Here is a 13,849-nt window from a genome sequence, read left to right on the forward strand (position 1 = left end):
TTGCGTTCAATCTGATATGACGCTTGTAACACAAGGTATACAGATATAACGAAAAATGATGCACAGAAAATAATAGACACAGTACAGATGTGAAGGGTGGTATACACACCTTATCACACATTACAATATACATTTAGAGGTTACCAGTTAATGTCAGATTATTAGTTGTTAAACAAGGGAACCCAATCTTTCAATTTTGATTAGGAGTGACAAAACATCTGAAATCCGATACTCGAATAGTCGGTCATGATACTTTTGAGTACTCGAGACAGTTGCTTTTTTCGATGATAATGGTGACTAGAACCTGGTTGTATAGCTAGCTAAGCATCTGCCTTGTATGACAATTGTTTTTTGATCCAATATGTGGGATAATGTTGAAAATTCTTAAATCCTCATTATCACAGGTGTAAAGTAAAACAGGTGTAACTATATGATCGAATAGTTCGAGCTGACTTTTCATTGGCTTTTATTACCTTTTCTGCTAGAATAAACTTAAAGTCTTCTAATTCGGTATCGACGTCAGTGTCATTTTCGTTATATTTTCTACTGAGATTTTTTGGTTACACCTTAACAAAACTTGTGTTCAACATTTTGTTTCAAGGCATTTGTCAAAAATCGTCATCTGCATAACACTAAGTAAAGAGTATTTCGCTGACAAGTGTCTTAAACGAGACATGTTCAAGACATTCTTAGCAAACATTCAAACTTATTGAAAAAAAGCATTGCATGTACAATTTTTAAAAGATGGCATAAAAAGTAAAAATATACCTAACTCCGAAGAAACATAAAGACATAATAGGTAAAAATGTAAAAAATTGGGGAATAGCAGTCAGCATTTTTTTAATAATGTTTATCACTATTAAAACAAACAAAGATGTCCACAAAGAAATACAAGAAAGGCATACAGACAAAAAAAGACAAGAATACAAAAACTTACGATAGCAAGTCAAAGGAGTATTACAAAATATGAGTCCCATTTAAGGAGTTGTTCATCGGTTGTCTTTTTAATACTAATAAGAAACCGAACCAATTCTATAAATCTAAGTTGACATAAGTTATGGTATATGTATTTATACCTAAGACGGCGTTGATTTGCCTCCAAAATAAACAGTACTGTGCGATTTAAACTTGTATTATTCTTAGATTTTATAAGATGACGAAGATAATTTTCCATTTACATATTTTGAGTAGGTGTTATTTCCCTTTGATGTCAATGTTGTAAGACAACATAATTTGTTTCTTAAATGTGTGAGTGTGTTATTATGTGTTTGTTTATTATTTGAATAATCTTAAAAAGAAAAATAGTGGATGCATTTAATAAAAAATCTCTTTCCTCCCGAACTGTCTCTGTCCTTTACCTGGAAAAGACGTTACTCAGTTGAAAAACTTGTGTCTAATCCATTTGTCAATTTTGAACAATGATATATGTTTAAACTTAACTAATCTTTTATCTGGAAACACATGTGTATTGTTTTATATATTTAATAATCAATTTCCAGAAAATCAATATTTCTAAATTTAACTGCTGTTTAAATAGAATAGTTAATTTCTTGCAAATATAGTAAGTCGTACCCTAACAGTTTTAAGTTCGTCTATTTTCCAAATGGTGCTGTATATATGTCTTAACTATTAATAATTATCTATGTATTTGTAATTTGTCTAAATCAATTATTCGTGTTCAATTTATATTACATGGATATATATACGCCTAAAAAACGTACAACATCAATATTACAGGAAACAGCGGCTGCTTATCTAAACATCCAAAATAGATAGCACTGTGAAACTGAACTGATATAAATTTTAAATCTCAGAGTTAAAGAAGCTTAAAAGAAAAGTATATAAGATACTGCTTAGTTATTCTTTCCAAATGAACAGCGCTGCACAATTAAAACTACACCTTTTCATTTTTTTGCCAACGTTTTTTATCCAAAATCTTTTATAAGTGATTATCTTCTCCCTAAACCAATTAATCATTGTTTCGGTCAATGATGCTAATAGTCAGTCGATTGAGATCTACCATAGTGTGGCCAGGGAATCTCAAATGTCGAACTGAGAGGAAAGTCTACCTAATACTCGTACATATCCTAGGTGGTCGAGTGGTCTAGGGTGTCGGGCACATTGAAAGGCGATTTGGTGCTACGATATCTCAGTAGCATGAGTTCCAAACCTGGTCCTCAATGCTCTTCAACTTTGTACTTTAATTGGCCTTTTTAACTTTGTTTTTATTCGAGCGTCATTGATGAGTTTTTCGAAGACGAACCACGCGTCTGGCGCATATATAAAATTCAGTCCTGATATCTATGATGAGTTTATTGAAACGATTGCATATTTTTGCAGTTCGATTTTTTTTCTTCGGAAAGCTCAATCTTTATTTACAATTTGTGTTGTAATGTAAAAATATTCACAAAACTTTCAAAACGAGACAAACTTATACATTTGTGCAATGCAACTTGATAGTTTTCTTAGAATCCTTCATTGAAATTAATTAATGCCATGATGGTCCGCTATGCTTTCGTTAGATACCGATCGTTTTTTAACTATAGAGTAACAAATAGCAATAGTGTTTGAGAGGTATTTCATATTTGCAAATTCTTTTTTGCAATTTTCAAATGCCTGTCCATGCCCTCTGTTGCTCTATTTGACATTAGCTTTTGTAGAATATCTTGTCACTTTTACAATATAATCTGAAATTGGTTAAGTAAATAAACTAAATATACTATAAAGTTAATTTTCAAATACTATTTTACAAACCTTAGTATTATGGACATTTTATTCCGTATCAAAAATAGATAACTAAATTCTGACGAACTGTTAAAACGTTATATAATGATAAAAGACCACATATCTTAGAGATCAATTTGATGAGTATTACGAATACATAGCCCAGACAAACCAAATTTAAATGCCCAATCGTCGTTACTATAGCTTGCTGACACAGCCGAACGCACATTTAAACTAAAGATGTAAACACACAATGAAAATATTAATTAATTTAGAAGTTTTATTATCATAATTAAACATCTGTTTTACATTTTTCATACTCTGATTTATTTGTAGACATGCCTACTCTCATTTGTTTGTAGACGTGCATTTTCGGATTCGTTTGTAGACGTGCATATTATGGAGCAGGATCTGCTTACCCTTCCGGAGCACCTGAGATCACCCCTAGTTTTTTGGTGGGGTTCGTGTTGTTTATTCTTTAGTTTTCTATGTTGTGTAGTGTGTGCTGTTGTTTGTTTGTCTTTTTCATTTTTAGCCATGGCGTTGTCAGTTTGTTTTAGATTTATGAGTTTGACTGTCCCTTTGATATCTTTCGTCCCACTTTTATGATTCGTCTGTAGACGTCTGTACACTCTATCGTTTGTAGCTCTGTATATTGCGATCTGTTTGTAGACATGCATGTTCTAACTCATTTGTAGACGTGCATGTTCTAACTCATTTGTAGACGTGCATGTTCTAACTCATTTGTAGACGTGCATGTTCTAACTCATTTGTAGACGTGCATGTTCTAACTCATTTGTAGACATGCATGTTTTAACTCATTTGTAGACATGCATGTTCTAACTCATTTGTAGACGTGCATGTTCTAACTCATTTGTAGACGTGCATATTCTAACTCATTTGTAGCCGTGCGTTTTGTACTTAGTTTGTAGACGTGCATATCCTTATTTGATTGTAGACATGCATGTTCTGATTCAATTGTAGACGTCCATATTCTGATTCATTTGTAGACGTGCATATTCTGATCCACTTGAAGACATGCATATTCTGATTAATTTGTTGACATAAATTTTCTAATTCACTTTGTAGTCATGCATATTTTGATTCATTTTTTGACATGCATATTCTGATTCGTTTGTAGACGACATATTCTGATTCATTTGTAGACGTGCATATTCTGATTCGTTTGTAGACGTCATATTATGATTCACGTGCATATTATGATTCATTTGTAGACGTGCATATTCATGTGTAGATGTGCACAGTATTCTAATTCGTTAGTAGACGTGCATTTTCTTGATCGTTTGTAGAAGTGTACAGTGGGATTCGGTTGTAGATGTTCATATTTTGATATGTTTATGGATGTCATCAAATAAGTGTCCACAGAAAAATGCAACATATGTTTCAGCAATATCTCGGTCAAGTTCTATAATGCTGGCCGATAAACTTTATTTTAAAACCGTTATGACCCATGGAAATATAAAATTTATGCAAAATGGCGCTCTCACGGATACGATTCTTGATATATTTTAATAAAACTTATCCTGAGGGTCAAAATTAGCAATTTCTTTGACAAGTTTATAAAAATAACCCTAAAACCTATAGCAAAAATAATGCACATGACAACAATGTTAAGGATCTATGAGAAAATAAATGCACTTGAACAAATACAAACATAAAAAAGAATATTTAGGTACAAGATAAAAACATATAAAAACATATTTTTAGGCCTGTTATGGAACTGAGGGCCAAATAATACGATTAAATCATATGTCTTTTTATGAGAAACATATGATTCATATCGATCATCGATATGTTTTCAAACATATGGAAAACATATGTTGAACATATATAAAACATATGTTGCTATTATTTGTACTGGAAAATTTTCAATTAAAAGTAGTTATACATTCGTTTTATGTGATTTAGCTTTTGATTTTGTCATTTGATAAAAGATTTGTCCACGAAGTTCGGTATTTTTTTATATTTACTCATCAGTGACGCTCATATCAAAATATGTATAAGCAAAACAAGAACTAAGATAAAGAGCATTGAAAATCCAAAATTCCAAAATTTAAAATTATTTTGATATGAACTCCCATCATATATCTCTGATTGATTAATTTACACAACTACAACTAGAAACTGTCCGTGACCAAGATCATAATTGCTTCCATTGCTATTCGGAATATAAGTTAGTAATTTATTCATAAAAAAGTTGCTTATAATTTCTCTTGATGAGCTTGCGCCTTTCCAGAAATCAGGACCTTTAAATGTTACGGTGTGTGTTTCTAAATCGAAAAATGAATTTCCATTATTTATTCAACTAGTCCATTCAATGGATTGTACTTTGTCCACCGTATTACTTACTATTACTTTTCAAGATTGTTTTGTATGATAATCATCCTCTTGCAAAAGAAATATCATATACTCATAAAGATAATATTTGTACAATTTATCCATAATTTCTGACATGAACCCATATTTTTTACGTTCGGTGTCTTTGAAAGAGCCGTGACAGATGCACAAGAAATATATTTTTTTCGTATGCACTGTTAAGAGCAAAAAACTAGTTCCAGAATTTTCCACATGCATTTTAGCTCATTTCTACGGAAGCCGTAAGGGGACACACAAAAAAATAGAAAATATTTTTTTTAATTCGAGATCACGATAAAACATTACCGTTTTACCGAGATCTCGATAAAAAAATATACCCTTTATCTCGATAAAACGAAATTGTTATATCGATATCTCGGATTATAATATCGTTATCTCGATTTATTATATCGAGATCTCGGATAATTATATCGTTATCTCGATTTATTATATCGTTATCTCGATTTATTATATCGTTATCTCGATTTATTATATCGTTATCTCGATAAAACGAAACTGTTATATCGAGATCTCGGATAATTATATCGTTATCTCGATTTATTATATCGTTATCTCGATAAAACGAAACTGTTATATCGAGATCTCGGATTATTATATCGTTATCTCGATTTATTAAAACGAGATCTCGATTTATTAAAACGGGATCTCGGATTATTAAATTGTTATCTCGGTTAAATATATCGAGATCTCGATAAAAACATATCGTTATCTCAATAAAACGAAACTTTATTTCTGAATTCGTCATTTTGTTGTTATCTAACAAATATTCAAATTAACCTCAGAAAAAAAATGTAAAGCATTCTTTACATTTTTTTAACGTAAATCATTCATTTATTTAGTTTCGGAGAATAAACTAGTGGATTTCCTTAACTTTTTTTAACCGAAATTCCTTGTTCAATGTATGGACGACCTAAATACCAAAACATATATATATAAGTATTAAAATACTCAACGTTATCTTTTTTTATTATTTTGACGTTACCTTTGCTGTTATTATACCTCATTCGAAAGCCTATTAATAGAGGAATAAAAGTTATATAGTCAATATGTTCAGCAACGCATATAAGAGGAGTAACGAAGGACCTAAAAATACAAATACGGGTGAATATTATGAAAAAGCTTATTTTAAATAATGGAATGAACTTTAGCGACCATTCAGCCACAAATTAAGGAAAACTTTATACACCATTTGAAAGCTTATTAAAAGAGGAACAAAATGTTATAAATAGTATGTGCCGCAATGACAATTAGAGAGGTTATCGAGGACCTAAATGCCAAAATACACGTGAAAATTAAGAAATAGTCAATTTTGAATAATGGAACGGATATTAGGAATATTGGAATAGACTGTTGCGACCCTTCAGCCCCTAATTCCAAATATACATTATACCTCATTCGAAAGCTTATTAATATACCATTTTATCTCTCTTTCTAAAAGCTTTCAAGTAGTGTATAAAGGGTCCGAAGGGTCTGTGTTACTCCTCTAATATGCATTTCGGAACATATTGACTATATGTCTTTTGTTCTCTATAAATAAGCTTTCGAATGAGGTATAAGGTATGTATGTAATAAGGGGCTAAAGGGTCGCAGCAGTCCTTTCCATTATTCAAAATATCCATTCCATTATTTAAAATTGGCTATTTTCAGAATTTTCACGGGAATTTTGGCATTTAGGTCCTCCGTTACCCCTCTAATGGTCATTGCGGCACAATGGACATATTATATCTATATATATGGGATGAAGAACAGCAAAGGTAACGTGAAAATAAAAAAAGATAACGTTGAGTATCTTAATATTTATATATGTGTTTTGGTATTCAGGTTTTCCATACATTGAACCAGGGAATTTCGGTTAATAATAGTTAGGGAAACCCCCTAGTTTATTCTCCGAAACTAAATAAATGAATGAATAAAGTTAAAATTTTTTAAGAGTGCTTTGAATTTTTGTTTCTGATATTGATTTGAATATTTGTAAGATAACATCAAAATGGCGAATTCAGAAATACAGATTCGTTTTATCGAGATAACGATATATTTTAATCAAGATCTCGATAGATTTAACCGAGATAACGATTTAATAATCCGAGATCTCGTTTTAATAAATCGAGATAACGATATAATAATCCGAGATCTCGATATAACATTTTCGTTTTCTCGAGATAACGATATAATAAATCGAGATAACGATATAATAATCCGAGATCTCGATATAACAGTTTTGTTTTCTCGAGATAACGCTATAGTTTTTATCGAGATCTCATTAAACCGAGATAACGATTTAATAATACGAGATCTCCATATAACAGTTTCGTATTCTCGAGATAACGATATATTAAACCGAGATAACAATATGATAATCCGAGATCTCGATTTGATAAATCGAGATAACGATTTAATAATCCGAGATCTCGATATAATAATCCGAAATCTCGATTTGATAAATCGAGATATTCGCAATGTTACCAAATAATCTTCAACGTCAATCTCATTGTAACTGACACATTGAACGTTTTATAGTCGGAAAGAAACCAATGATCAATGAAACCAATTTTAAGTGTGGAGTTGTAAAAAGAAATAACAAAAATATGGAACTCTGAGGAAAATTCAAATCGTAAAGTCACTAAAAAATTGGCAAAATTAAAAGCTAAATTACATCAAATGAATGGATAACGACTGTCATATTCCTGAACTGAGACAGACATTTATGGATGTAGAAAATGGTGGATTGAGGCTGGTTTATAGCTAGTTAAACCCTGTCACTTGTATGACAGCCGCTTAAAATTTCATTTCACAAAAACGTCTGAACAAAACAAGCGGACATACTAGGTAAAATTGTCAAATATATGGGAACAGCACTCAACATTGTGTTATAGTCTTAATTTAATCACTGTAAAAAAAAAGTCATAAATAAAAAGCAAAAACGAAAGACAGTGAAAGTAATAATTTACAAAGACATATAATAGAACACCATAACACGTATACGATGTTCTACAACGTCAGTACAGAGAATCGTTACTTTAAAACTATCGTGTATTATTTATGAAAATGATACGGAATATTTATCAACATGGTCTTGATATCTTCCGATCTTCTAACTACTTTTTAGAAAAGGAGAACGTTCTTTGACATAACCCTACAACATAACGTTTTGCTAAAACACTTGTGACGTATTGCCAATGAGACGACTATCCACAAGAGAACAAATTGACACGGACATTAACAACTATAGTTCCCCGTACGGCCTCTAACAATGAGCAAAGTCCATACCGCATAGTCAGCTATAAAACGCCCCGATATGACAATGTAAACCAATTCTAACGAGAAAACTAACGGCCTTATGTGTATAAAAAAAAATTAACGAAAAACAAATATGTAACGCACAAACAAAAGACAACCACTGAATTACAGGCTCCTGACTTGGGACAGGCACATACATAAATAATGTGGCGAGGTTAAACATGTTAGCGGGATCCCAACCCTCGGGCCCCTAACCTGGGACAGTGGTATAACAACACAACATAAGAACGAACTATCAAAATCAGTTGAAAAAAACTTAACTCATCAGATGGACAAAAATACAAGTGGACGTGGCCAGGTACTTGTACATCCTAACAACAAAAAGACACTAGGAACAGATCTGAGAGTACTCGCAGTTATATGAAAGCTACTTCAAATCCACTAACAACTAATATAAAAAAAATCATGCATCTAAGACTAAACTATCAATCCGTACACATCCAAAATCAAGTTGGTATATTGCTACTAAGTTGGGGGAAATTGATAATTTAAAAATTAAAATCATCTTGTTTAACAAAGATTCGGATACTTGATGAACGCGTATGTCAACTTTGAGTCTAAAGAATGAGGCAGAGGAAGTCGTGTCTGTTGTTCCTAGTTCTGGAGGAAATATTAGTGGAACCCAATCAGAACAGTTTGGAAAGTAATGGAAAGAACATCATCAATATATTTGAATTTGAGCTCAATGATCTGGCTTCTTAGAAATTCTTGTTTTTGACATATAATAGGCGAAACTTATACGAAAATAAGAAGATGTCGGCAAAGAGGGCGCATAGTTTGTTCCCATAGGAATGCCGACAATTTGTTGAAAAAGTCTACCTTCAAGTTCAACAAATATGTTGTCAATCAGAAACTCCATCATACTTATGACTTGTTTCTCTGTGTAGCATGTTTTATTTTTGTCTTAACAAAATATTCCGTATAGTATCCCAAAGTAAAATATTTATAGCGTATGCAACCAAACAACAATTGCAAAAAGGCGAAAAATATTTGTGTTTATACCACAAACCATAACACAGAAAAAGCTATATAAACATGTACTATACTTTAGAGCAGTATTTAAAAATAACTGCACAGCTGTTCTTCTGTTTCAGAGTAAGTAAAAATGAAATAATGTCATCAGTATATAAAGTAAAATGTCCTTCATTCTTTTTTCGGTTAAAAAAGGAAAATAGAAGGTAAAAATGAATGACTTCTGTACCGATATTTTGACTATTTTATTTATTATGTCTGTTTTGTTCACGCATCGTTGTAATTATAACGAAATTTGAAGAGACTATCGTAGAAGTGAGAGTTTTAGCGCTATAAACCCACGTTCAATCCACCATTTTTCTACATTTGAAAAAATGCCTGTACCAAGTCAGGAATATGACAGTTGTTGTCTATTTGGTTGATGTGTTTTGTCATTTGATTTAACTATGTGATTAGGGACTTTCCGGTTAAATTTTCCTCGGAGTTCAGTATTTTTGTGATTTTACTTTTTTTATTTAGGATATAATAAAATAACACACGAAATCCTTCATTGCGTCGTATCACGACAAACCACACTTAAAATGATGTATTGTGTTATAATTACATTAGATGTAAGTTTCATTATAATACGTTATTCTGATTGGCTAACTGCACATCACATGATATTCCGTAAACAATTGCATTAGACAATAAAATTTATCATGCATGATGACACGAGGTCCCACAATAAAGTGCACAGGTGAATTAAATAAAACTGGATAAAAATCGTGTTTTCATGATCCTAGCTAAAAAATGTAATTATAAGTATTGAATGCTTCTTTTTGTAACTTTATAGGGTTATAAAAGCGTTGACCGTGTGTACATTTTTAGAATGAAGCGCTTCCGCGCTTCATACAAAATGTACTTCGGTCAACGCTTTTACACCCCAATAAATTTACAAAAAGAAACATTCAATTCCTAAATAAAGTCGCAGTGAAGTACAAATGGAAAAATATAATATTCTGTGTTGTTTCCGCTTATTAATTTCTGCTCTTAAAATGCATTTGTAATGCTACCAAATCATAGGGCATCCCATACGAAAAAGGGTCGGAAAAATATTTCCTTTAATTTGACAGTTGTAGGAAAATTCATCCATTATTTCATTACAGTAAAACATTTCTAGGACATATACATATATATATCTTGGGTATTTCAAAGCATCATAATTTTGCATTTCTATAGAATATGGTTACTTAAGCTTGTACACAGGTAAAAAAAAAGGCGAACATTTGATTGTTAAACTCTCAGTAATGATTATTTTCTTATATGCAATGAAATATTATGTGAAATTTATCTAAAGTACTGGACAGGATAAACTTTACTCCAGTCAAGTATTTCTTTATTTAAAGCAACGATAAATTCTGCACAATTTTTTGACAAGTTCAAAGGAGAAGGTTCAAGGAGATAAAAAAAAAATTTATGTTTTTAAAATCGGGCCAAAAATTTACAAATTTCAGATAAAAATACTTCTGATAATAGTACTAGGACAAAAATATATTTGTATGGCACCTTCTTTAGAAATTTATGAAGCTATGACCCCTTTAATAAACATGTTTTGTATTTTAAGGTAAATATTGGAATCTTTATCCATAATTTTGATTGATTTTTTTTGGCATAATTAACCTTGGCATCCATCTACGATCCAAAACGTATTTATATCGATGAATTCTGTATTAAAATTAGAATCTTTTGGTCACAAAACATTTTGGATCGTAGGTAGAGGCCAAGGTTTTTCTAAAGCTTTTAGGTCTAAAAATTGCACAAAATCATCATATTTTGACAAAATTTCATAAATGGGCTTATTTTGGAGTTTATTATGCACTTTTATGAAAAGAACTGATTTGTTTAGCATTAAGGCTTTTGAAATAGACCCATTTATAAACCTAATTGTGACCTTTTTGTTGTTTTATAATAAAGTTGATATTTTAGGCCATTTTGTGTCATAAGTGAACCTTGTCCTTTAACAAATACTAGTAGGAGAAATTAATAGTGGTATTACACCTATAATAAAGAAGAATCTATGATCATATACCAGAAAGTCCAATTTTGCCATTTGTTTTAAATATTTTTCCTCAAAATACATGTATTTAGCGTCAAGTAGTTCATGATAAAACAATCATTTCAATGAGAAACTTTACAACATAAAGCATACAAATCAGTCTAGTCGCATTAGTTGATTGAAAGGTTGAAGGACTTCCGGAAATCGTAAAAAAATTTCCTCGGAGTTCAGTAATTTTGTGATTTTATTTTTTGCAGTGACACCACTTGCATGTTATGATTTTAAGAACATCTCATTCTATGGTAACCTGCAGCCTGTTTTTGGTCGTGACAAGCAAGGTTAGACTTGTAGTCAACAAAAGAATATCTGCATCACTGCTATGTATCCCAAGCTTTTATTTCAAAATTCAAGTATCGTCTGATTCTTACAAGTTCAACAAAAATTAGATAACTGGACTATTTAAAAATCAAGCATGAAAAATAAATAATTTATTTCATATGTGTTTGTGTCTGTTGCTCCGTTGATTTCGTCTTATAGTTCATGTGTTGCCCTAAATTTTAGTGTGTTAACCGGGTTAGTTTTCTCCTTTATCTATTTATGACTTTTAAACAGCAGTATACTACTGTTGCCTTTGTTTAATGAATGGCTATTATCTATTTTGAATTTATTGAACCATAAAACTAATTTTTGACTCTTCACATTAAATAATCCGCATAGCGGATTATGTAAAATGTGAAGAGTCAAAAAATAGTTTTATGGTTCAATAAAATCAAAAGAAATTATTTTCATTCATTATAAATAAATTTCTATAAAAAATAAGGCTCAAAGAACTTTTTATATTATTTATATTAACAATAACAACGTACACACATGTTGGCGTATGAACGCCATCAAAATTGACAACATTGAAAATAAAACTAATAATTCTAACCAATCAGAAGACAGTAAAAACACAAAATTTATTTATTTATAGTTATTTCTTAAATAGTTTGTGTATAATATAATTTTAAGTATTCATTATTTCTATTTTACAAACGGTTCAACTTAAACAACAAAATCCTATTCTCCAACTAAGCTTACAAATGAAAATATCGATGATACGGACCACAAACGGAGACATGCTAAGGCCGCTTAAAAACAATAATCATACATTGAGATACCGAGTATTGGATCACAACTCAATATACAACGAAGCTCTAGACCACCCAAAATGATTAACTATGAACAGAATAAAAGACTTAGCACAGTATACATTTCTGAGTCTTGATCTTTTTGAAATTTTGATTTTTTTTAAATAGGCTTTTCTACCTCAGGAATAGATTACCTTAGATGTATTAGATGTATTTGGCAAAACTTTTTAGGAACTGTTGGTCCTCAATGCTCTTCAACTTTTTTTTAACATTTTTTTATTCGAGCTTCACTAATTAGTCTTTGTGGACAAAAAGCGCGTCAATTTCAATCCTGGTATCTATGATGATATAAAAAAGAAGATGTGGTATGATTGCCAATGAGACAACTATCCACAAAAGACCAAAATGACACAAACATTAACAACTATAGGTCACCGTACGGCCTTCAACAATGAGCAAAGCCCATACCGCATAGTCAGCTATAAAAGGCCCCGATAAGACAATGTAAAACAATTCAAACGAGAAAACTAACGGCCTTATTTATGTATAAAAAAAATGAACGAAAAACAAATATGTAACACATAAACAAACGACAACCACTGAATTACAGGCTCCTGACTTGGGACAGGCACATACATAAATAATGTGGCGGGGTTAAACATGTTAGCGGGATCCCAACCCTCCCCCTAACCTGGGACAGTGGTATAACAGTACAAAGAGTTTATTTGTCAATATTGACAAAGATTAACGACTTCTACATAGTACCTTTGACAAATGAGTTTAACTTTCTTATTGTCAACGTTCTATTTCTCAAGAGTAACAGAACCTCTGCGATGTCGTATGGCTTATCTGTGTCTTAGTTACGACTGTACGCTAGTACATGTTAACTCTGTACGGATGTCATGAGCAGGTGTTAACTTCTCACGCAAAAACTTCTCCAAAACAGTTACGAGAAAGAACGACTAACATCGACAGTACATAAGTTTTACTGTCAAGCACCACCAAAAAAATAGTTGAACGAAATAATTTATCGATGTTTCAACTGAATAACAACATATTTCATTGTTTTTAAACTTAAGATGTCAGTATAGTCAGATTTGACAGATTACGTTTTATTTCCGATGATGACAGTTTGACTGATTGAGAATGTGCATGGTGGGAGATGCATGTATGGAAGGATACTTCTGCCCTGTCGACTCACCGGTAGACCCTATTTAAAGTTAGAAGACTTTTGTTCTGTTGTTGTTAGTCATTTGGTTCATATCTGTCATATTTGATTTTCGTAAATTAT

The sequence above is a fragment of the Mytilus edulis genome, chromosome 1, assembly GCF_963676685.1.
Source record: "Mytilus edulis chromosome 1, xbMytEdul2.2, whole genome shotgun sequence".
Classification (NCBI taxonomy): Eukaryota; Metazoa; Mollusca; class Bivalvia; order Mytilida; family Mytilidae; genus Mytilus; species Mytilus edulis.